The sequence below is a fragment of the Hevea brasiliensis genome, chromosome 2 (assembly GCF_030052815.1).
Source record: "Hevea brasiliensis isolate MT/VB/25A 57/8 chromosome 2, ASM3005281v1, whole genome shotgun sequence".
Lineage (NCBI taxonomy): Eukaryota > Viridiplantae > Streptophyta > Magnoliopsida > Malpighiales > Euphorbiaceae > Hevea > Hevea brasiliensis.
In genome coordinates, this window is record NC_079494.1 from 55,735,902 (window position 1) to 55,760,291 (window position 24,390).

Here is a 24,390-nt window from a genome sequence, read left to right on the forward strand (position 1 = left end):
AGTCCCAATACACAAAAATAAGATAATATAAAATATTATATTTCAAATTTAGGGAGTCCAACTCAATCCAGTACAACAACAAAGAGAATTTAATTCATTAAATATCATTTATCATATCTAAATAATACCTTTTTATTAGTGTCACAACGGAGTTTTAAGAATAAAATAAATAAATAAATAAATATAATAGAACTACTAACACTACAACAACTTGCAAAGAAAAATGCAGGTTAGACTCTGTAGGAAAGAATACTCTTCCTATAACTTGGGCAAAAAATATATTAAACAGGAGTAAGCGTTTGACTCAGTGAGTTTAGATCTTGATTACAAATGCAATTTTTATAACTATATACAACTAGTGCAATCCTACCATGAAATGCACATCTAACATATATAACAAATAATTCACCAAATATTCATACAAAAAGATAATTTAGAGCTATCACACAACCAGTGTATCACATCAATACATAAATATTGGTAGAACTGAGCATTTGGTTCAAACTGAACCAAATCATCAAAATTGTACTTTTGCTTAAATCCAAGTGCGGAGGCCAGCGAGATCAACTCAAAGCCGTACCTCACATCAACTTTCCTTATGCATAAGGACCGGGTACCAGCTCGACTAGCTCAAGTCGTGACTAGCTAACCATTCTATATCCATATATACCATATAAAAATAACACACCCAACTCCAAATTTTCCTCAGGGCGGCAATCACAAACAAATAATAATAATTAAATATGCAGTAATCAAAATACCCCTAATATATTAGGATTAATTATATAAATAATGTGTTTTTAAAAACATTTTACTAAAATAATGTGAATCTGAAACTATTTACCAATTTAGTGTGTACTTGTGAAAATGCCAACTCAAAAAGCAATTTCAATATTTAAAAAACAAACACAAAATGGCCAATACAAAAGGCAATTTCAGTAACAACATTAAAATGTCTGATCAAAGTGTTAAAGTTACTATGTGTATCAGAGTCAATGTAATAGTGTGTTAGATACACACAAAACCACCAGTCAAACTAGTGTTTTCATAGTTGTTAGATTGCTTATGAAAACGCCAGTTAACGTGGTGATTTTTTAAGCATCCGTCAGAATATATCAAAACTTTGGAATGCATGTAATACATAGAATATATTCCCCCAATGGCATAATGAACTTTCTCTATAAATATAAATTCTTTCTATGACGCCCCTTACTGGTCTACAGTATAACTGAGCAAGAAGTGCTACATTCGGTGTCGGAGCACCTATCTTGTCTTATCATGTCCATTGTAAACTTTTAATATCATTTAAAAGCATGTAATCCATGTGTAAAAATTATTTATTTATTTATTTATTTTTTTATAACTTGTTTCTGTGGAAACCCGGACAGAGCCTCCTCTGTTTTATTAGCATATGGCGGGTTTCACTAATCACCTGTTAACATATTCATATTCATTTCACACATTCCCATATCATGTTCTCTTTTATCATATCATTCACAATTATTTATGAGATCTCAAAAAGTATCATCTATTGCATTCATATAGAAATTCATAGATTATAACTTACAAGTTTTCATTATAATCTCAAAGTTTAATTACAATCCAAAATAAAATACATCAAGTGTTTGTATACAATGAACAAAATGGCAAAATCTAGGCATATATGGGCCCTACCAACAAAATACAAAAGACTGAGGTGACTCTGGACCGTGGCAGATCTGGTCAGAGCTCTATCAGGGCACTACTGGTACTGCTGCTGCGGCTGCTCGGACTGGTCTCCAATACCTACGCGATGGAAAACCAACGCACTAAGCATAACGCTTAGTAGTGCATAATTTATAATAATAATAACTAACAATTGAAATAATAATGGCAATTCATAATTTCTGGGTCTTTTACATTTTTATTGCACTTTGAAAACAATTAAAATTATTGGGATCTTTTCTGTTTACTTATTGTATATTAAGTCTTAATTAATCATTATCAGTGCCCAAGAAACCTATAACAAATATAAAAGCTGAATACATGAGAGTATACTAGTTAGATAGCCATATGTCTATCCAGTATACGTCGGTCATGTCAGGCATAAAGCCTATGGTTAGGCATTTAAGCCAGATACACTATTAGGCACATTGGCCAATGGGTAGGCATAAACCCTGTAGAACAATCATGCCAGACATATTTTATCTGTTAATGATTATTCCTATGGGCAGTACTGCTATCTGTAGTCCCTAATTGATATACCAATTGATCCAAATTAAATAAATAAGTTTAGATATACTATGGGCAATTAAACATTATTACTAATTTACTTGAGATATTCATGTCACTTTATAGTGGGAAAATAAGTCCCACGTACCCCTTTCATGTGGTTTGGTGTTTAATGGCTTGTTAGGATTAAATTCCTACCATAGGATAATTTATCTCATGAACCTTTCTTTAGGTTCAATTTTTGTGTCTTTCTTTTACCTATCCATTTGATCAGCTTGTAGCCACTGTTTGGCCACTCTTCCTTCATGGAAGTTGTTCCCCTATGTCTTATCTTTATTTTTCCTTTTGAATCATGTCAATTTGATTTTTAGAACTCAAGTTATGGTTGGATAACCATAACCGACTCATTTCAAGATTCTGGTTCCTTAACTAGGCAGTTGTTGGACTTAAATTTTACCTAATTAATGAAACAAGTTGCAGTCACTTTTAGGCATAGTGATCTTCATAGAAATTTTTGTCCTATGTCTTATGATCATTCGGAAATTTGAATCACAATTTTTCAAGTTTTTTGGAATTTTTTATGGCCAATTAACTGACCTGGGCTCATATACCCTATGCCAACAGGTGTTCAGTTCAAGTTAGTGACTACAGGTCACTTTTTGAGGTTCTTTCATTCATAATTTGAGGTAGGTTTCTCAAAAAATGTTGTAGCCCTGTTTCTCAAGTTTCTGGAAAGGTATGGCTCATCCCAATTAGATTTTTCTAGTGAGAGATATGACTAAAAGATTGTTCTGGGGTCAAGTGAAGTTTGGTCAGATTCCAGGTTTTGATGCAGTGAATTGTTCTAACTATTTGACCTAGCTCTCTTGATTTTTGGGTGTTGGTCAAAATACCAATATTGTAGGTATGTGTCTTATGGATATTTTTCCACTGGTTTCATTACATTTGAGTTCTTGTAGATCAAATTATGGCCATTTTGCAAAAACTAGTTGGGTAAGTTTATGTCCAGCAGTTTCTGGGCAACCTAATTCTGGACAGCTTTGTGACCCAAATTAGGCCATCAATATGGTTTTGTTTTTGGCATTTCTGGGTTCAGTGATCTTCATGAAAATTATAGCTCTATATCTAAGCTTTCCAATGGTATCAAATTCAGGTCATTTAGACCAGTATAGAGGGAGTTATGACCAAATGAATATGTACTATTCATTTGGTCATTTTCTGGGTTTTGTGTAGGGTCATCTGGATTTAGGTAGTGTTTAGGTCAAGTTTTGGATAGAATTTGGGCATGGTTTCTTCATGGAAAATAGGCTATTTTGGGTCTAGTTTCACCTTCAATTGGCCTCATACCAATTGGAGTCACATACATTCAGTTATGGTTTATCAAACACACTGGACTCATTGAGTCCCAAACCTGCAGAAAATGGCACTCCCAAAATTCAATCTCCTCCATCTTCCTTACTTCAATTGGCATTGTAACACCCCTATATGCATAGCCTGGTGTATTTCACTATTCTAGTGACCAGTGTCGGTCCGGACAATTAAGAGGATTAGAACCTTGTTTAAGTCACTTAAAAAAGCCCTGATCAAGACTAAATAGTGATTACTAGAAAAAGTCAAGTATAAATAAGAAAAATAAAGCATAAAAAGTTAAATGAGCCGGGGTTTACAGCGATGGGTGACCTTATCGAGAAGTGACTGCAAGGGCAATTGTAACCCTAATTTGGAACAGGGCATCGTGACACCGCAGTCCTAAGGACTATTGCGAAGCTAGTGGAAAAGAGAAAATCACAGAAAAGAGTTGATAAGTAGGTCAAATAATTAGGTCAGGGTTTCAAAAGAACACTGAATTATTTGCAAACCGGATCATATTGATGAGGGGCAAATTGGTCAATTCACCCCTAGAGGTGACTCATAACCTAACTATCCAATAAAATCTGAGAAATGAAAATTTCAGAATATAGAATTAAATTAAAGAAGCATGGAAAAACAAAGGAAAAAGAAAAGAAAACAAAATTAACATTATGACATCACCTAAGATGACATAAGCTATGATACAATAAATAATTTTTATTTAATTAGTAATTGACCAAGTCAAATAATAGAATAAAAACACAAAAATTTAAAAGTAATTAGTCATCTTCTTCCCCATTTTTGGTCGGCTCCACTCCCTCTCCCATTTCTCTCTCTACAATCCTCTATTAAAGCTTGTGTATAAGCTTTTAAAACCTCAAATTTTCCCATAAATTCCCCAAAATTATTAATTACAACTTGTTCTTGCAACTTGAGATTAAGGAAAGAAAAAGTGAAGAAAGTGAAGGGTTTGAAGACTTGAAATCCAAAGAAAGAGGTTAGTAGTGAAATTCAATTTCACTCTTTAAATTCATGTTTATGTAGTTAAAATAACTTAGAAATTGTGAAAAATTCAAACAAATCAACATGTTAGACTATTTAGAAAATTTGGCCAGCATATAGGGAGTGAGGATTTGTATGATTTTGATGAAATTAAAATGTTATGGAAGTGTGATTATGTGTGTAGAAGATAGTTAAACACTTTAATTACACCAAATTGAACATTTGTAAAATTAGGGTTCTTGATGCCATTGAAATTGGGGGAAAAGTTGGGGAGGAATGGTGAATTAATGCAATTGAACCTAATTGAGATTAGAAATGGTCAATTGGGACTAATTGTGATGTGTTGGATTGATTAGAATTGCAATGCAATTCGGATTGGTAAGGGTGCCCTATTGGGCAGTTTGACCTAGGTCCATTTCAGGGATCAAAACTGTAATTCTGTCATGCCAATTGGTATGAGAACAATTGGATATGAAAGTAGACACATAATGCCACAATTTTCATGAAGAAATCATACCCAGAAAATGACATTAAGATAGTGAACAATTAGGTCAAATCTGGGTAATACACACTGCCACTATACAAAAATGACCAAATGAACATGCCATAACTTGGTGTAAGAAGGTCCAAATGACCTGAATTTTATACCGATGGAAAGCTGAGACATAGCACTACAACTTTTATGAAGAACACAAACCCAAATTCTGACCATAACCTATCCAAAAAGTAAGCTACAGTCAGCATACCAAAATTGCCACAACCAAGAAAGTGCCCAGAATTCTGGGTTTGAACTAATCTGGCCAGCCTTAGAAAAATAGGCATATCTTGGGCTACAAAACTCCAAATGGAGTGATTCAAAATGGAAATTAAAGCTAAGACAATAAGGAACAACTTTGATGAAGAACACTTAGCCAAATTTCCATAATAACTAGACCAATGGAATAATGCAAAATAAGGGACCAAAACTGTGAAATGGAAATTTCTCTTAGGAGACTTAGAAATTGAAATGGCAACTAAGGCTAACAAATTAGGCACTTAAAATTTGGTATGTGGGTGTAATTGGAATTCACACACTTATTAAGTATGAGAAATTCAATATTTTAACTTAAATAGTGCCATAAATAGTAACCCTAAAATGCAAAGTCTAGAAAAATGCCATTTTAAGCCTATGTAGGGATATAATTAAATAAATATGCAATAAATTGTTGGAATTATTATGAGACTTGATACTGAAGCACTACAAATTGTATGTTTCAGTTGGAAATGATACTGGAAAAGAAAAAGAAACACCGAGTCAAGGCTAAGAGGTAACTCGTAAGAAGTTTGGGCACAACATATAAACTTTTCTTGAATTTTCCTTTGCAATTTGTGTTGAATGAATTATGAAAATTAAATTATGACTTTATTTGTATTGAAAATTTTGATTGAAAAGAAAAATGTGTTATTGACCCAAATTGTTGGGAAAGTAAAATGGTATGTGTATAGTTAGCATTTTAATGTTTAGAAAATAGTTAAAATAGTTTGAAACCACAGTGTCATGATCAAATGTTTGAATTTCTCACTAGCTTGCCTAGTGGGAGGAAATAGTTTTGTATTCTCTCTCTGGCTGAAGTGTTGAGGTGTGTACCAGTAGAGGAAGAAATTAAATGGGTACCAATAGATTTGAGCTGGCTAGCCTTGGTATTCCTCATAAGCCTTTGACTGTTGAGACGAAAAATAGTGATGGCATGATATGATTGTGTGATTTTATGAAAATTGTTTTGTGACTTCTGAAGCGAAAATTTCTTTGACTAAAATTTTAAATTTGTGTTTTGTGTCTGGTTACCAATTTCAGTACTGTATTTGGACTAATTGTGATTTAATATGATATAAAGTGGTATTTTAGTTATGTTGTGCACCACTGAGTAGTTTTACTCAGCGGTGGTTTTTCATTATTGTCGCAGGCAGGGAGACTGATAAAACAGCAGAGCAAGCTGCTAGGGACTAAAAATACTACATTTTTTATTTTCTCGGGTATTTAAATTATACCCCTTTTGTGCATATTTATTTTAATGTAAATGAACTGTATGTATGTTGTGTAATTGGTCTTGAGCAGTTGTACAGTAATATTATAAATTAGTTGATTTTGTAAAAATGTTGTAATATAAACCTTATGTTTTAATTTATGAGATACTCCATTATTTTATTTATGTTGAGATTTTTTTTTATGAATTGAGTTTGAAATTGATTTGTGTTGATAAATTGGAGATTGGGATTGTGATTGAAATAATTGGAAGTGCTTTTTACAGGTGTTTAAAAATTTGGGTTTTTTCCAATTACAGACGGCAGTTTGCCGAAATTTTTATAAATATTGCAAAAAAATAAAATTTATCAAAATTTTTTCCCAATATTTAAACTACAAATAAAAGTTTTTAATACTAATTAAAAGTGCTCACCACCTTCAAAAGATGATAAAATTGTTTTAAAATCCCTTATAGTGTATTTAATGGGTTATCGGTAGGTGAAATTCGGTAATTATTTAAGTATACTACAGGATCATGTTATGCCTTACAGAGGGGTAAGGTGTGACATGTTTTAGGGGTATTAGAGCAAGTTTTTAAAGTATGTTTTGACTTGTGAATTTGCATAGCTTCTTTGATAAGTACAACTGCTCAATGTCCTTATTTGATACATACAGTGCATTACATTAAAAATATGAACTAACAGAGGAAAATCTCCTTGTGTTATTTGTTTAGGAGATATAATACCCTCGAATTGAAATGAAAGAAGGGGACTGCTCGGTTGAGCAATCCATAGAGGCTGAGGCATAAAGGGAAGCCCTAGCCCTTCAAAATGTGAGTGGGTCAGCCACTCCAGCTCCTCCAATGCCATAGTTTCCTACTCAGTTTGCCCAACAGATGGCTGCGATGTTCCAACAAATGGCTAGAAGCATGCCTACCCAAGCCCCAACTCAAACCCCAATAGCACAACCTCAGCCCCCAGCCAGGTTGTATGACAAACTAATTAAATATGGGGCTACTGAATTCAAGGGGACAGTAGATCCGTTAGAGAAAAAGTGGTGGTTGGGGATAAAGTGTTGAAGAAGCTGCACTGCACAGATGAGTTAAAATTTGAGTATTTTATGTCACTTCTGCAGGGGGATGCGTATGACTGGTGGAAAACTATCCCCTATAGTTTGGTGGAACCTCCAGTGCTGACTTGGGATGATTTCCTTCGAGAGTTCAGAGAAAAACACGTCCCAGATACTTATGTGGACATGAAGCTGCAGAAGTTCTTAAGTCTAAAACAAGGAAGCAGATCAGTGGCAGACAATGAAAGGGAGTTCTCCTGCCTGAGCCACTATGTCGGGAGTCTACTTTCATGTAAGAGGTTTGAAACTGGCTTGAAGCTCAATTTGAGGATGCAAGTGGTCGAATTTAAACATAATAATTTCTCTGAACTCATTTCTCAAGCACTTGAGTTAGAAAGAATTGAGTCAGAAGGGGCACAAGTGAAAGAGAAAATAGAGAAAATAGAAAAAGGAAAAAGTGAAAAGTTAGCGGATCAAAGTTCCAATGGCAATACTAGTAAAAGAAAGAACTTTGGGGGACCAAGCAGAGGTAAAAAGTTTAGAAGGGGAAGATTTTCTAGGCAGAGACCCCCTCGATCTGGTCAGTAGACAACCAGAAGTTCTCACCCTCCCCGCCCTTGTGAGACATGTGGCAAGACCCATGGTAGGATATGTTATTGGGCTTCAAGAGCCTATTTTAACTACGGGGGTATGGGCCATTTCACTAAAGATTGTACCAGTGCCCGTAGAGTTGGGCCACCTCCTATTACTGCAGAATGATCTATTCAGAGTTCTGCCACTAGAGGTTCACAACCAGCTAGTAGAGGCAGAGGCAGAGGCAGAGGCAGAGGTAGGGACAACACCTCAGTCAGTCAGGGTGTAATAAATCAATCAGAATAAGGTAGTACTCCGGCCAGAGTCTACACGATGAGACAGAGAGAAGAGGCTGAGACTTCTGACATCGTGGCTGGTACCTTCTCTATCTCTGATCAAGATGTATTTGAGTTGTTTGATCCGGGTTTTACCCACTCATATGTTAGTGTTAGCATCATTGAATGTCTTACTGTTCTGTGTATGAAAATGGATTTTGAGGTGCTAGTAACAAGTCCGTTAGGACAAGAGGTCAGAGTCAACAGAATATATAGAGATTGTCCTTTGGTGATCCAAGGATATATTTTTCTGTTCGATCTGATAGAAATGCCCTTCAGAGATTATGATATCATCTTGGGCATGGATTAGTTAGCCAGACATCATGCCATGATTGACTATAGACTGAAGACAATCACTTTTGGTCTCCCTCTGTATGGTGATGTGGTAATACACAGGGAGAGATAGCTATTGCCATCAAACATCATTTTGGCTGCACTAGCTAGAAAGATGATAAAAAAGGGGTGTGAAGTATACTTGGCACATGTGATAGACACCCAAGTGGGGAGTCTAGCATTGAGGTACATCCCTACAGTATGTGATTTTCTGGATGTGTTTCCTGATTAGTTGCCAGGAATACCTCCGGAAAGAGAGGTGCAGTTTGAGATTAATGTTATGGTTGGTGTGGACCCAATCTCTATCACACCTTACATAATGGCACCAACAGAACTAAAAGAATTGAAAGTGCAGTTGCAAGAGTTTCTTGACAAGGGCTTCATTCACCCTAGTGTGTCACCTTGGGGAGCGCCAGTATTGTTTGTTAAGAAAAAAGATGGCACTCTCCGCTTATGTATTGATTATCGGCAGTTGAATAAGGTGACAATAAAGAATAGATATCCGTCACCCTGCATTGATGACCTATTTGATCAACTTAAGGGTGCAGTTATGTTCTCCAAAATTGACTTAAGATCGGGCTATTATCAGCTGAAGGTGCAAGAGCAAAGTATCCCAAAAACTACTTTCAGAACTCGATATGGCCATTATGAGTTTCTGGTGATGCCATTCAGGTTAACTAATGCTCCAGCTGCTTTTCTGGATTTGATGAACACTATCTTCAGACCATACCTCGACTAGTTTGTGGTGGTATTCATTGATGATATATTGGTCTATTTGAGGAGTGCAGAAGAGCATGATAGACATCTGCGAATTATACTACAGACTTTGAGGGAGAAACAGCTATACACCAAATTGATGAAATGTGAATTTTGGTTGAAAGAAATTTCTTTCTTGGGGCACATAGTATCAGCAGAGGGCATTAAGGTAGATCCTAGTAAAATTGAAGCTATCCTTAATTAGAAGCCACCTAGGAATATCACAGACATTCGCAGTTTTCTGGGTTTAGCTGGATACTACCATTGGTTTGTGAAAGGATTTTCTATGTTGGCATCTCCATTGACTAAACTGCTTCAGAAAGATGTAAAATTTTAGTGGACGGATAAATGCCAGCAGAGTTTTGATGAGTTGAAGAGGTTTTTGACTGAAGCTCCAGTCTTGACTTTACCTACCTCGGGTAAAGAGTATACTGTTTATAGTGATGCTTCTCATAATGGGTTAGGCTGTGTATTGATGCAAGATAGGAATGTCATTGCATATGCATCACGCCAGCTGAAACCGCATGAGAGAAATTACCCAACACATGACTTGGAGCTTGCTGCTATTGTATTTGCTCTTAAGATCTAGAGACACTATTTGTATAGAAAAAAGTGTTACATCTACACAGATCATAAGAGTTTGAACTACTTGAGCACCCAGAAAGAGTTGAATTTAAGACAGAGGAGATGGTTAGAACTGATTAAAGACTATGATTATCTAATAGACTATCAGCTAGGAAAAGCTAATGCGGTGGCTGATGCCTTAAGTCGTAAGAATATGGCAAGTTTAAAAGTTTCTCTTTTGACCATGGTGTATGAGTTGAAAGCACTGCATGCTAGTTTGGAAATTAATGAGGAGGGACAGTTAGTAGTTGCATGGCATATACAGCCAGTGTTGATTGATCAGATTAGAATGACTGCTTAGAATAATGAGAAATATCAGAAACTACCGGAAGAAGTTCAGCAGGGCAAGAAACTTGAATTCTCAGTAAGAGATGATGGCCTACTGCTACATCAGGGTAGGATGTGCGTTCCTAATGATGTTAACTTGAGACAAATCATTATGAAGGAAGCAAATGAGTCTCCTTTTGCTATGCACCTTGGAGGCACTAAGATGTACAGAGGATTAAAAGAGCACTACTGGTGGATGGGTATAAAAAGGGATGTAGCTGACTTTGTCTCCAAATGCTTAACTTGTCAGCAAGTGAAGGCAGAACATTAAGTCCCAGCTGGTCTACTACATCCATTACCAGTGCCTAAATGGAAATGGGAGCGGATAATTATGGATTTTGTGATGGGAATTCCGAGGACACAGAAGAGCCATAATGCAGTATGAGTCATTGTTGACAAATTGGCCAAGTCTGCTCATTTTTTGCCAGTTCAGATGGCATGTAACTGTTGTCTGCCCCTCATCATTAATCTCTAAGCTGGCATGTAATGATCTCAACTCATGTACCATAAACAAAGGAGTAACCCGTAGACTTGCCAAAGTCTTGCGACTTAATGCGTCAGCCACCACATTAGCTTTCCCTAGCTGATAGTCTATTAGACAATCATAGTCTTTGATTAATTCTAACCATCTCCTCTGTCTCAAATTTAACTCTTTCTAGGTGCCCAGATACTTCAAACTCTTATGATCTGTATAGATATAACACTTTTCCCCAAACAAATAATGTCTCCAGATCTTAAGAGCGAACACTATAGCTGCAAGCTCCAAATCATGTGTCGGATAATTCTTCTCATGCGGTTTCAGCTGGCGTGATGCATAGGCAATGACATTTCGATCTTGCATCAATACACAGCCTAACCCATTATGAGAAGCATCACTGTAAACTGTGTATTCTTTACCCGAGGTAGGTAAAGTCAGGACTGGAGCCTCAGTCAAACACCTCTTCAATTCATCAAAACTCTGATGGCATTTATCCGTCCACTGAAATTTCACATCTTTCCCAAGCAGCTTGGTCAATGGAGATGCCAACATGGAAAATCCCTTCACAAATCGATGGTAGTATCCAGCTAAACCCAGAAAACTGTGAATCTCCGTGATATTTCTGGGTGGCCTCCAATTAAGGACAGCTTCTATCTAACTTGGATCTACCTTAATGCCCTCTACTGATACTATGTGCCCCAAGAAAGATATTTCTTTCAGCCAAAATTCAAACTTTGACAATTTGGCGTATAGCTGTTTCTCCCTCAAAGTCTGCAGTACAATCCGCAGATGTCTATCATGCTCTTCTGCACTCCTCGAATAGACCAATATATCATCTATGAATACCACAACAAACTGGTCAAGGTATGGTCTGAAGATGGTATTCATTAGATCCATAAAAGCAGCTGGAGCATTAGTTAATCCAAATGGCATGACCAAGAACTCATAATGGCCATAACGGGTTCTGAAGGCAGTTTTAGGAATACTCTGCTCTTGTACTTTCAACTGATAATAACCTGATCTCAGGTCAATTTTAGAGAACACAGTTGCACCCCTCAACTGATCAAACAAGTCATCAATGCGGGGCAATGGATAACTATTCTTTATTGTCACCTTATTCAATTGCCGATAATCAATACACAAGTAGAGAGTGCCATCCTTCTTCTTTACAAATAACACTGGCGCACCCCAAGGTGACACACTACGGTGGATAAAGCCTTTGTCAAGTAGCTCTTGCAACTGCACTTTCAACTATTTCAAATCTGCTGGTGCCATTCTATATGGTGTTATAGAGATTGGGTCCACACCAGGCATAACATCAATCTCAAACTACACTTCTCTTTCTGGAGGTAATCCTGGTAATTCATCAGGAAACACATCCGAAAAGTCGCATACTGTTGGATGTCCCTCAGTGCTGGACTCCCCACTTGGGTGTCTACACATGTGCCAAGTATGCTTCACAGCCCTTTTTGATCATCCTTTTGGCTAGAGCAGCCAAAATGATGTTTGATGTAACACCCCTATGTTCGGTAGTGCGTACTATTGTTCCGGTGACCAGTGTTGTCCGGACTGTAACACCCTCCCGGTAGCAACTCCGTACATTCTACTGTTTCGGTGACCGGTGTCGGTCCGGACAGCTAGAACGTCCGGAAAAATATTTAATCTAAAGTCAGGAAGTAAAATTTACTCAAATATTAATAAGAAAAATTTAGGAAAAATTTTAGAAATAAAATACAACCAAGTTAAATGAGCCGGTGCCCAAGCGATGGGTAACCAGAGGGAAGTTGCGGTTCTCGCAACGAGGAGCCCTAGACCCGGGGAAAAATTTATAAATAATTTTTGGGACTCCAAAGAAGGGTCATTGAGGTTCCTATGGCATTAGAATGCCAAGAAAATATTTAAAAAAAATTTTCAATCGGTACAGACAATTTTGACCCGTTAAGCTAAACGGAGGGCATTTTGGTCATTTCGCCTTCAGAGGTGATTTTTGGCCGACTTGTCCAGTTAAGTAAATAATTAATATGACATAAAATATGAAGAAACATTACTAAAAATTAAATTGAAATTGAGTAGTGATGAAAAGAAAAGAAAAATCAAAATAAAGCAATTTGTGACATCATAATAATGTCATTTATAAATTATCAACCAATCACAAGCTAATAAGCTTTCTTAAATACTTAAAAGAGACAAAACAAAGACCAAAAAAATTAAAAATCCAGCAGCCATCTCCTTCCCCAAAACCAGCCAAAACGTAGAGAGAGAGAAGAGAGGGTTTCCACCATAGTTCAAGCTTCCAAGCTTTGAAACCTTGCCTATCTTGCACCAAAAACCCTAGATCCCTTCAATAAAAATTACCCACACCTTGTAGGAGTGTTTGGCAGCCAAGAAAAGCCAAGAAAGTGAAGGAATTGCTTGGGAAAATTCTGCCCTCCTAAGGTTAGTGCATATATACACCTAAAGCTCTTGATTTCTATGTTAAGGGACTTGAAATAAGTAAGGAATTGTAACTAAAATGAATAAAAATTATGTGTATGAATGCCATAAATTTCGGCAGCCCTATTGAAGGAATAGAAATGAGTGTTTTGTTGGACTTAGAGTGGATTAGAAATAATGTTTAAGGTACATATACACAAGTATAATGAATTGGTATGCTAACTAAGGTAATTGGTGTAACCCTTGAATTTGAGCTAGGGTTTTAAGAGTGAAAATTTGACTTGGCTTAGGAAATTGTTAGAGAACATTTTAATGGTCAATTAGTGACCATTTTAGGTAAGTTGACCACAATTTGGACTGAAATATAGCATGGCAAAGTGAATGTGTAGGCTGCCTAGGGACAGCAGCAGGGTGACTGAAATTTCAGTCCACTTAGACAGCCATAACTTTGGCTGTGTAGGTCCAATTGGTGTTTGGCCAATTGGATATGAAACTAGGCTTATAATGGCACATTTTTGCTGAAGAAACCATGCCCAAAAGACCCAAGAAAGAGGACCAAAAGTTGGCCCCAATCCGGATACCCTGCAACAGCACCTGCAGAAATGACCAAATGAACAGTAACTGTTCATTTGGCCATAACTCACTGTAGATATGGTCAATTGACCTGAAATTTTTACAGCAACAAGTTAAGACATAGAAAAACAACTTTCATGAAGAAACCTACCCCAAATTATGACCAGAACCTAACCCAAATGGCAGTGGTAGTCACTGTTCATATTACTGTAGATATGGTAATTTCTGCAGAATGGAAATCTGGCCAGTTGTGGTTTTTGGACAATATCTGGAGCTAAAAAACTCCAAATGGAGTGATTCAAAAAAGGAAATTCAACTAGACAAAATAACGAACAACAAGTTTTAAATACAAAATGTGGTATGTTTGGGTTGTTAAAACCAATACACCTATTTTCTATCCAAAAGTCAACATTTTTGTTGACCAATGAGGTGAATAGTGACACCAAAACTTGAAATTCAAAATTTGAAGAATTTAAAAGTATCAAATGCCCTAGTATACCTAACTAGATTGGTTTGGATAGTTTGGCATGCCAATAGGGTATTGTTTTAGCAGTACTGCGAAAGGAAAGGCTTTGTGCCTGTATTCATGGCTTTATGCCCGTATCCATGGCTTTTATGCCCGTATTCATGGCTTTTATGCCCGATTATGTGATATTATAGCTTTTAGCTATATTGACTGCATACATGGTTGACGTTCTGCGTCCCATGGTATGACGGCCCGAGACACCGCGGTGTCCAGTGCCAACGACCCGTTATCCAGTCCAGTCATCCAGTATAGGTTACTTGGGCAACCAAATGAATGGAAAAGTATAACTATAATTGAGCTGATTATTAAAGAAAATATGAAAATTAAATATCAGGAATGATTACAATAAAATACAAAGAAGCTTAAGATCATGAAGGAAATAATTAACAAAATGCATGAAGAAGTTAATATCATAAAACGTAATTAGCCCTTGACTAAACAATAAGTTAGTAATTATTCATTTCTTATGAACACAATAGCTAGGAAATTATTATTTTTACTTGCATATTATATTTTCTTGTATTATTGGCACCACTAAGCTTTATGCTTAGTGCGTCGCTTTTGCAACGCGTAGGTACTGGAGATTTGGACAGAGGGCCCAGTAGACCACAGATTGGGTAAGGCCGTTCACAGTTCTGCATAGTGTCCGTGTCACCTCACCTTCCACAGTGCATTGGTAGGACACTAGATTTCATTTTGATATTTTGTAACTAATTTCTATTTTCTCATATGTATTTGAACTTATGTAATGAATTTTGATATTCATGTAAATAATGAAAATTGTATTTGTGAATGGAAGAGTGAATGTCTATTTATGACTTGTACATGATTAATAAATGAGATGAATGATTGAGAAACGAATGGTTGGAAAAATATTGAGATTTTGATATTGGAGGTTGTGAATGGATGAATATGATTATTAAAAGTGTTTTTCACAGGTTCCGAAGAACTGTTTTCTCCATTTTTAGTCGGTACTCCGCCGGATTTTCTTTAAAATTTTCTGAACCTCAAATAAATTACAATTTCAATAAATGAATTATATTTCACAAGTTATATTCAAAACTACGATAAAAATGAATTAAGATAAAATAGAGTGCTCCGGCACACTGAGTGGCATAACTTGCTCGGCTACACTGCAGTCGGGTAAGGGGTGTCACATTTAGTGGTATCAGAGCACGGTTTAGGCGTTTTTGGGCCTAGATTGAGTCTATACCATGCATTGCATTTGTAAGAGTCGGGGTGACACTAATGCAGATCTGTTTATCTTTCTTATTTTGAATAGGATATGGACCCTTCATCTCAGAGAGCAGTTGAGGAGGAAGTGGAGAGTCATGCTCCACCTGCAGCAGCTGAGACTGGGGGCATGAGAGAACCTGCTCCGCCAGTTCAAGCAGAGCCTGCTCAGCCTCCACAGGCCATGTTCCAGCAAATGGCCGATTTCTTCAGACAAATGGCTGGGGTAATGCCAGCACCACCACCACCACCACCACCACCACCTCCACAACCGAAATCATATTTGGAAAAACTGAGGAAGTTTGGAGCAGTGGACTTCTATGGTAAGAGGGAAGATGATTACATTGCGTAGAAAATTGGTTGAATGCAGCAGGCGAGTTCTAAAACAACTCCACCGCACTCCAGAGCAAAACTTGGAATCTGTATCTCTGCAAGACGATGCATACGTATGGTGGGACACTGTGTCCAGTGAAGTGCAGCCAGAAATAGTGACATGGGACTTCTTTCTCTCCGAATTTAAGAAGAAATATGTGGGTAGTGTATACCTGGAAGAGAGAAGAAGAGAGTTCATTAATCTGAGGCAGAGACAGCTGTCAGTGGCTGAGTATGAGAAGGAATTTGTCCGATTAAGCCGTTATGGAAGGGAGATAGTCCCTAATGAGGCCGAAAGGTGCAAGAGATTTGAAGAGGGATTGAACGACAATATAAAGCTCATGATCACTGCCTTGGGAATCACAGACTTCACCAAGTTAGTGGAAGCTGCATTAAAAGTGGAGAAAGTGAGAATAAATGAACAAAATAGGAAAGATAGGCAGCGTAAGAGGGAATTTAGACTAGGACAGTCAAGTATACCGATTGATAGTAAGAAGTTTAAGGGTTCTGGTTTACAAGATCAGACACAGGGCCACAGAGGCCAGATTGGAATATCTATAGCTAGTTCCCCGGGCACAATAACAAGGGGATCAACCCCAGTGCCTGAATGTATGCATTGTGGTAGAAGACACAGAGGGGAGTGTCGATTGTTAACTAGAAATTGTTTCAAGTGTGGGGCTACGGATCATTTCATAAGAGATTTCCCTCAGAGGAGTGGTTCAATAGCTCCGGCATAAGTTGATAGACCTTCCCCTATAGTTCAAAGGAGTAAAAGATCGGGTAGAGCAGAAATGGCTAACATTTCACAGAAGATTGTTTCTGAGACAGTTGAAAAGCCCGAAGTCAGGGTGGCACCACAAGTATATGCTATGGAAGCTCAGGAAGAGCTAAACCCAGACACTGATGAGGCGATGCAAGGAGGCGAAGAAGCAAGGAGGTAGCAACTCCCCGATTACTTAAGTCAGGTAAATTTCGAGGACGAAATTTAAATTAGAGGGGAAGAGTTGTAACACCCTCCCGGTAGCAACTCCGTACATTCTACTGTTCCGGTGACCGGTGTCGGTCCGGACAGCTAGAACGTCCGAAAAAATATTTAATCTAAAGTCAGGAAGTAAAATTTACTCAAATATTAATAAGAAAAATTTAGGAAAAATTTTAGAAATAAAATACAACCAAGTTAAATGAGCTGATGCCCAAGCGATGGGTAACTAGAGGGAAGTTGCGGTTCTCGCAACGAGGAGCCCTAGACCCGGGGAAAAATTTATAAAATAATTTTTGGGACTCCAGAGAAGGGTCATTGAGGTTCCTATGGCATTAGAATGCCAAGAAAATATTTAAAAATGTTTTTCAATCGGTACAGACAATTTTGACCCGTTAAGCCAGACGGAGGGCATTTTGGTCATTTCACCTTCAGAGGTGATTTTTGGCCGACTTGTCCAGTTAAGTAAATAATTAATATGACATAAAATATGAAGAAACATTACTAAAAATTAAATTGAAATTGAGTAGTGATGAAAAGAAAAGAAAAATCAAAACAAAGCAATTTGTGACATCATAATGATGTCATTTATAAATTATCAACCAATCACAAGCTAATAAGCTTTCTTAAATACTTAAAAGAGACAAAACAAAGACCAAAAAAATTAAAAATCCAGCAGCCATCTCCTTCCCCAAAACCAGCCAAAACGTAGAGAGAGAGAAGAGAGGGTTTCCACCATAGTTCAAGCTTCCAAGCTTTGAAACCTTGCTTATCTTGCACCAAAAACCTTAGATCCCTTCAATAAAAATTACCCCCACACCTTGTAGGAGTGTTTGGCAGCCAAGAAAAGCCAAGAAAGTGAAGGAATTGCTTGGGAAAATTCTGCCCTCCTAAGGTTAGTGCATATATACACCTAAAGCTCTTGATTTCTATGTTAAGGGACTTGAAATAAGTAAGGAATTGTAACTAAAATGAATAAAAATTATGTGTATGAATGCCATAAATTTCGGCAGCCCTATCGAAGGAATAGAAATGAGTGTTTTGTTGAACTTAGAGTGGATTAGAAATGATGTTTAAGGTACATATACACAAGTATAATGAATTGGTATGCTAACTAAGGTAATTGGTGTAACCCTTGAATTTGAGCTAGGGTTTTAAGAGTGAAAATTTGACTTGGCTTAGGAAATTGTTAGAGAACATTTTAATGGTCAATTAGTGACCATTTTAGGTAAGTTGACCACAATTTGGACTGAAATATAGCATGGCAAAGTGAATGTGTAGGCTGCCTAGGGACAGCAGTAGGGTGACTAAAATTTCAGTCCACTTAGACAGCCATAACTTTGGCTGTGTAGGTCCAATTGGTGTTTGGACAATTGGATATAAAACTAGGCTTATAATGGCACATTTTTGCTGAAGAAACCATGCCCAAAAGACCCAAGAAAGAGGACCAAAAGTTGGCCCCAATCCGGATACCCTGCAACAGCACCTGCAGAAATGACCAAATGAACAGTAACTGTTCATTTGGCCATAACTCACTGTAGATATGGTCAATTGACCTGAAATTTTTACAGCAATAAGTTAAGACATAGACAAACAACTTTCAAGAAGAAACCTACCCCAAATTATGACCACAACCTAACCCAAATGGCAGTGGTAGTCACTGTTCATATTACTGTAGATATGGTAATTTCTGCAGAATGGAAATCCGGCCAGTTGTGGTTTTTGGACCATATATGGAGCTAAAAAACTTCAAATGGAGTGATTCAAAAAAGGAAATTCAACTAGACAAAATAAGGAACAACTTTCATGTTTTCCATTTCTTCAAATTCCCACTGCAACAGTGTCCAATGGAACAGTAAAGTAAAGCTACAAAAACTGAAAATTCTGCTTCCCTTGGTTTAAACTTTGAAATGGTATAAATGCTTAATGCCAACAAGTTTTAAATACAAAATGTGGTATGTTTGGGTTGTTAAAACCAATACACCTATTTTCTATCCAAAAGTCAACATTTTTGTTGACCAATGAGGTAAATAGTGACACCAAAACTTGAAATTCAAAATTTGAAGAATTTAAAAGTATCAAATGCCCTAGTATACCTAACTAGATTGGTTTGGATAGTTTGGCATGCCAATAGGGTATTGTTTTAGCAGTACTGCGAAAGGAAAGGCTTTGTGCCTGTATTCATGGCTTTATGCCCGTATCCATGGCTTTTATGCCCATATTCATGGCTTTTATGCCCGATTATGTGATATTATAGCTTTTAGCTATATTGACTGCATACATGGTTGACGTTCTGCGTCCCATGGTATGACGGCCCGAGACACCGCGGTGTCCAGTGCCAACGACCCGTTATCGATCCAAATCATCCAAAGATAGGTTACTTGGGCAACCAAATGAATGGAAAAGTATAACTATAATTGAGCTGATTATTAAAGAAAATATGAAAATTAAATATCAGGAATGATTACAATAAAATACAAAGAAGCTTAAGATCATGAAGGAAATAATTAACAAAATGCATGAAGAAGTTAATATCATAAAACATAATTAGCCCTTGACTAAACAATAAGTTAGTAATTATTCATTTCTTATGAACACAATAGCTAGGAAATTATTATTTTTACTTGCATATTATATTTTCTTGTATTATTGGCACCACTAAGCTTTATGCTTAGTGCGTCGCTTTTGCAACGCGTAGGTACTGGAGGTTTGGACAGAGGGCCCAGTTGACCACAGATTGGGTAAGGCCGTTCACAGTTCTGCATAGTGTCCGTGTCACCTCACCTTCCACAGTGCATTGGTAGGACACTAGATTTCATTTTGATATTTTGTAACTAATTTCTATTTTCTCATATGTATTTGAACTTATGTAATGAATTTTGATATTCATGTAAATAATGAAAATTGTATTTGTAAATGGAAGAGTGAATGTCTATTTATGACTTGTACATGATTAATAAATGAGATGAATGATTGAGAAACGAATGGTTGGAAAAATATTGAGATTTTGATATTGGAGGTTGTGAATGGATGAATATGATTATTAGAAGTGTTTTTCACAGGTTCCGAAGAACTGTTTTCTCCATTTTTAGTCGGTACTCCGCCGGATTTTCTTTAAAATTTTCGGAACCTCAAATAAATTACAATTTCAATAAATGAATTATATTTCACAAGTTATATTCAAAACTACAATAAAAATGAATTAAGATAAAATAGAGTGCTCCGGCACACTGAGTGGCATAACTTGCTCGGCTACACTGCAGTCGGGTAAGGGGTTTCACATTTAGTGGTATCAGAGCATGGTTTAGGCGTTTTTGGGCCTAGATTGAGTCCATACCATGCATTGCATTTGTAAGAGTCGGGGTGACACTAATGCAGATCTGTTTATCTTTCTTATTTTGAATAGGATATGGACCCTTCATCTCAGAGAGCAGTTGAGGAGGAAGTGGAGAGTCATGCTCCACCTGCAGCAGCTGAGACTGGGGGCATGAGAGAACCTGCTCCGCCAGCTCAAGCAGAGCCTGCTCAGCCTCCACAGGCCATGTTCCAGCAAATGGCCGATTTCTTCAGACAAATGGCTGGGGTAATGCCAGCACCACCACCACCACCACCACCTCCACAACCGAAATCACATTTGGAAAAACTGAGGAAGTTTGGAGCAGTGGACTTCTATGGCAAGAGGGAAGATGATTCTGTTGCAGCCGAAAATTGGTTGAACAGAACAGGCAGAGTTCTAAAACAACTCCACTGCACTCCAGAGCAAAACTTGGAATCTGCTGTATCTCTGCTGCAAGACGATGCATACGAATGGTGGGACACTGTGTCCAGTGAAGTGCAGCCAGAAATAGTGACATGGGACTTCTTTCTCTCCGAATTTAAGAAGAAATATGTGGGTAGTGTATACCTGGAAGAGAGAAGAAGAGAGTTCATTAATCTGAGGCAGAGACAGCTTTCAGTGGCTGAGTATGAGAAGGAATTTGTCCGATTATGCCGTTATGGAAGGGAGATAGTCCCTAATGAGGCCGAAAGGTGCAAGAGATTTGAAGAGGGATTGAACGACAATATAAAGCTCATGATCACTGCCTTGGGAATCACAGACTTCACCAAGTTAGTGGAAGCTGCATTAAAAGTGGAGAAAGTGAGAATAAATGAACAAAATAGGAAAGATAGGCAGCGTAAGAGGGAATTTGGACTAGGACAGTCAAGTATACCGATTGATAGTAAGAAGTTTAAGGGTTCTGGTTTACAAGATCAGACACAGGGCCACAGAGGCCAGATTGGAATATCTATAGCTAGTTCCCCGGGCACAATAACAAGGGGATCAACCCCAGTGCCTGAATGTATGCATTGTGGTAGAAGACACAGAGGGGAGTGTCGATTGTTAACTGGAAAGTGTTTCAAGTGTGGGGCTATGGATCATTTCATAAGAGATTTCCCTCAGAGGAGTGGTTCAATAGCTCCGGCACAAGTTGATAGACCTTCCCCTATAGTTCAAAGGAGTAAAAGATCGGGTAGAGCAGAAATGGCTGACATTTCACAGAAGATTGTTTCTGAGACAGTTGAAAAGCCCGAACTCAGGGTGGCACCACAAGTATATGCTATGGAAGCTCAGGAAGAGCTAAACCCAGACACTGATGAGGCGATGCAAGGAGGTGAAGAAACAAGGAGGTAGCAACTCCCCGATTACTTAAGTCAGGTAAATTTCGAGGACGAAATTTAAATTAGAGGGGAAGAGTTGTAACACCCTCCCGGTAGCAACTCCGTACATTCTACTGTTCCGGTGACCGGTGTCGGTCCGAACAGCTAGAACGTCCGAAAAAATATTTAATCTAAAGTCAGGAAGTAAAATTTACTCAAATATTAATAAGAAAAATTTAGGAAAAATTTTAGAAATAAAATACAACCAAGTTAAATGAGCCGGTGCCCAAGCGATGGGTAACTAGAGGGAAGTTGCGGTTCTCGCAACGAGGAGCCCTAGACCCGGGGAAAAATTTATAAAATAATTTTTGGGACTCCAGAGAAGGGTCATTGAGGTTCCTATGGCATTAGAATGCCAAGAAAATATTTAAAATTTTTTTTCAATCGGTACAGACAATTTTGACCCATTAAGCCAAACGGAGGGCATTTTGGTCATTTCGCCTTCAGAGGTGATTTTTGGCCGACTTGTCCAGTTAAGTAAATAATTAATATGACATAAAATATGAAGAAAAATTACTAAAAATTAAATTGAAATTGAGTAGTGATGAAAAGAAAAGAAAAATCAAAATAAAGCAATTTGTGACATCATAATGATGTCATTTATAAATTATCAACCAATCACAAGCTAATAAGCTTTCTTAAATACTTAAAAGAGACAAAACAAAGACCAAAAAAATTAAAAATCCAGCAGCCATCTCCTTCCCCAAAACCAGCCAAAACGTAGAGAGAGAGAAGAGAGGGTTTCCACCATAGTTCAAGCTTCCAAGCTTTGAAACCTTGCTTATCTTGCACCAAAAACCCTAGATCCCTTCAATAAAAATTACCCCACACCTTGTAGGAGTGTTTGGCAGCCAAGAAAAGCCAAGAAAGTGAAGGAATTGCTTGGGAAAATTCTGCCCTCCTAAGGTTAGTGCATATATACACCTAAAGCTCTTGATTTCTATGTTAAGGGACTTGAAATAAGTAAGGAATTGTAACTAAAATGAATAAAAATTATGTGTATGAATGCCATAAATTTCGGCAGCCCTATCGAAGGAATAGAAATGAGTGTTTTTTTGGACTTAGAGTGGATTAGAAATGATGTTTAAGGTACATATACACAAGTATAATGAATTGGTATGCTAACTAAGGTAATTGGTGTAACCCTTGAATTTGAGCTAGGGTTGTAAGAGTTAAAATTTGACTTGGCTTAGGAAATTGTTAGAGAACATTTTAATGGTCAATTAGTGACCATTTTAGGTAAGTTGACCACAATTTGGACTAAAATATAGCATGGCAAAGTGAATGTGTAGGCTGCCTAGGGACAGCAGCAGGGTGACTGAAATTTCAGTCCACTTAGACAGCCATAACTTTGGCTGTGTAGGTCCAATTGGTGTTTGGCCAATTGGATATGAAACAAGGCTTATAATGGCACATTTTTTCTGAAGAAATCATGCCCAATAGACCCAAGCAAGAGGACCAAAAGTTGGCCCCAATCCGGATACCCTGCAACAGCACCTGCAGAAATGACTAAATGAACAGTAACTGTTCATTTGGCCATAACTCACTGTAGATATGGTCAATTGACCTGAAATTTTTACAGCAACAAGTTAAGACATAGAAAAACAACTTTCATGAAGAAACCTACCCCAAATTATGAATATAACCTAACCCAAATGGCAGTGGCAGTCACTGTTCATATTACTGTAGATATGGTAATTTCTGTAGAATGGAAATCCGGCCAGTTGTGGTTTTTGGACCATATATGGAGCTACAAAACTCCAAATGGAGTGATTCAAAAAAGGAAATTCAAATAGACAAAATAAGGAACAACTTTCATGTTTGTCATTTCTTCAAATTCCCACTGCAACAGTGTCCAATGGAACAGTAAAGTTGAGCTATAAAAACTGAAAATTCTGCTTCCCTTGGTTTAAACTTTGAAATGGTATAAATGCTTAATGCCAACAAGTTTTAAATACAAAATGTGGTATGTTTGGGGTGTTAAAACCAATACACCTATTTTCTATCCAAAAGTCAACATTTTTGTTGACCAATGAGGTGAATAGTGACACCAAAACTTGAAATTCAAAATTTGAAGAATTTAAAAGTATCAAATGCCCTAGTATACCTAACTAGATTGGTTTGGATAGTTTGGCATGCCAATAGGGTATTGTTTTAGCAGTACTGCGAAAGGAAAGGCTTTGTGCCTGTATTCATGGCTTTATGCCCGTATCCATGGCTTTTATGCCCGTATTCATGGCTTTTATGCCCGATTATGTGATATTATAGCTTTTAGCTATATTGACTGCATACATGGTTGACGTTCTGCGTCCCATGGTATGACGGCCCGAGACACCGCGGTGTCCAGTGCCAACGACCCGTTATCGATCCAATCATCCAAAGATAGGTTACTTGGGCAACCAAATGAATGGAAAAGTATAACTATAATTGAGCTGATTATTAAAGAAAATATGAAAATTAAATATCAGGAATGATTACAATAAAATACAAAGAAGCTTAAGATCATGAAGGAAATAA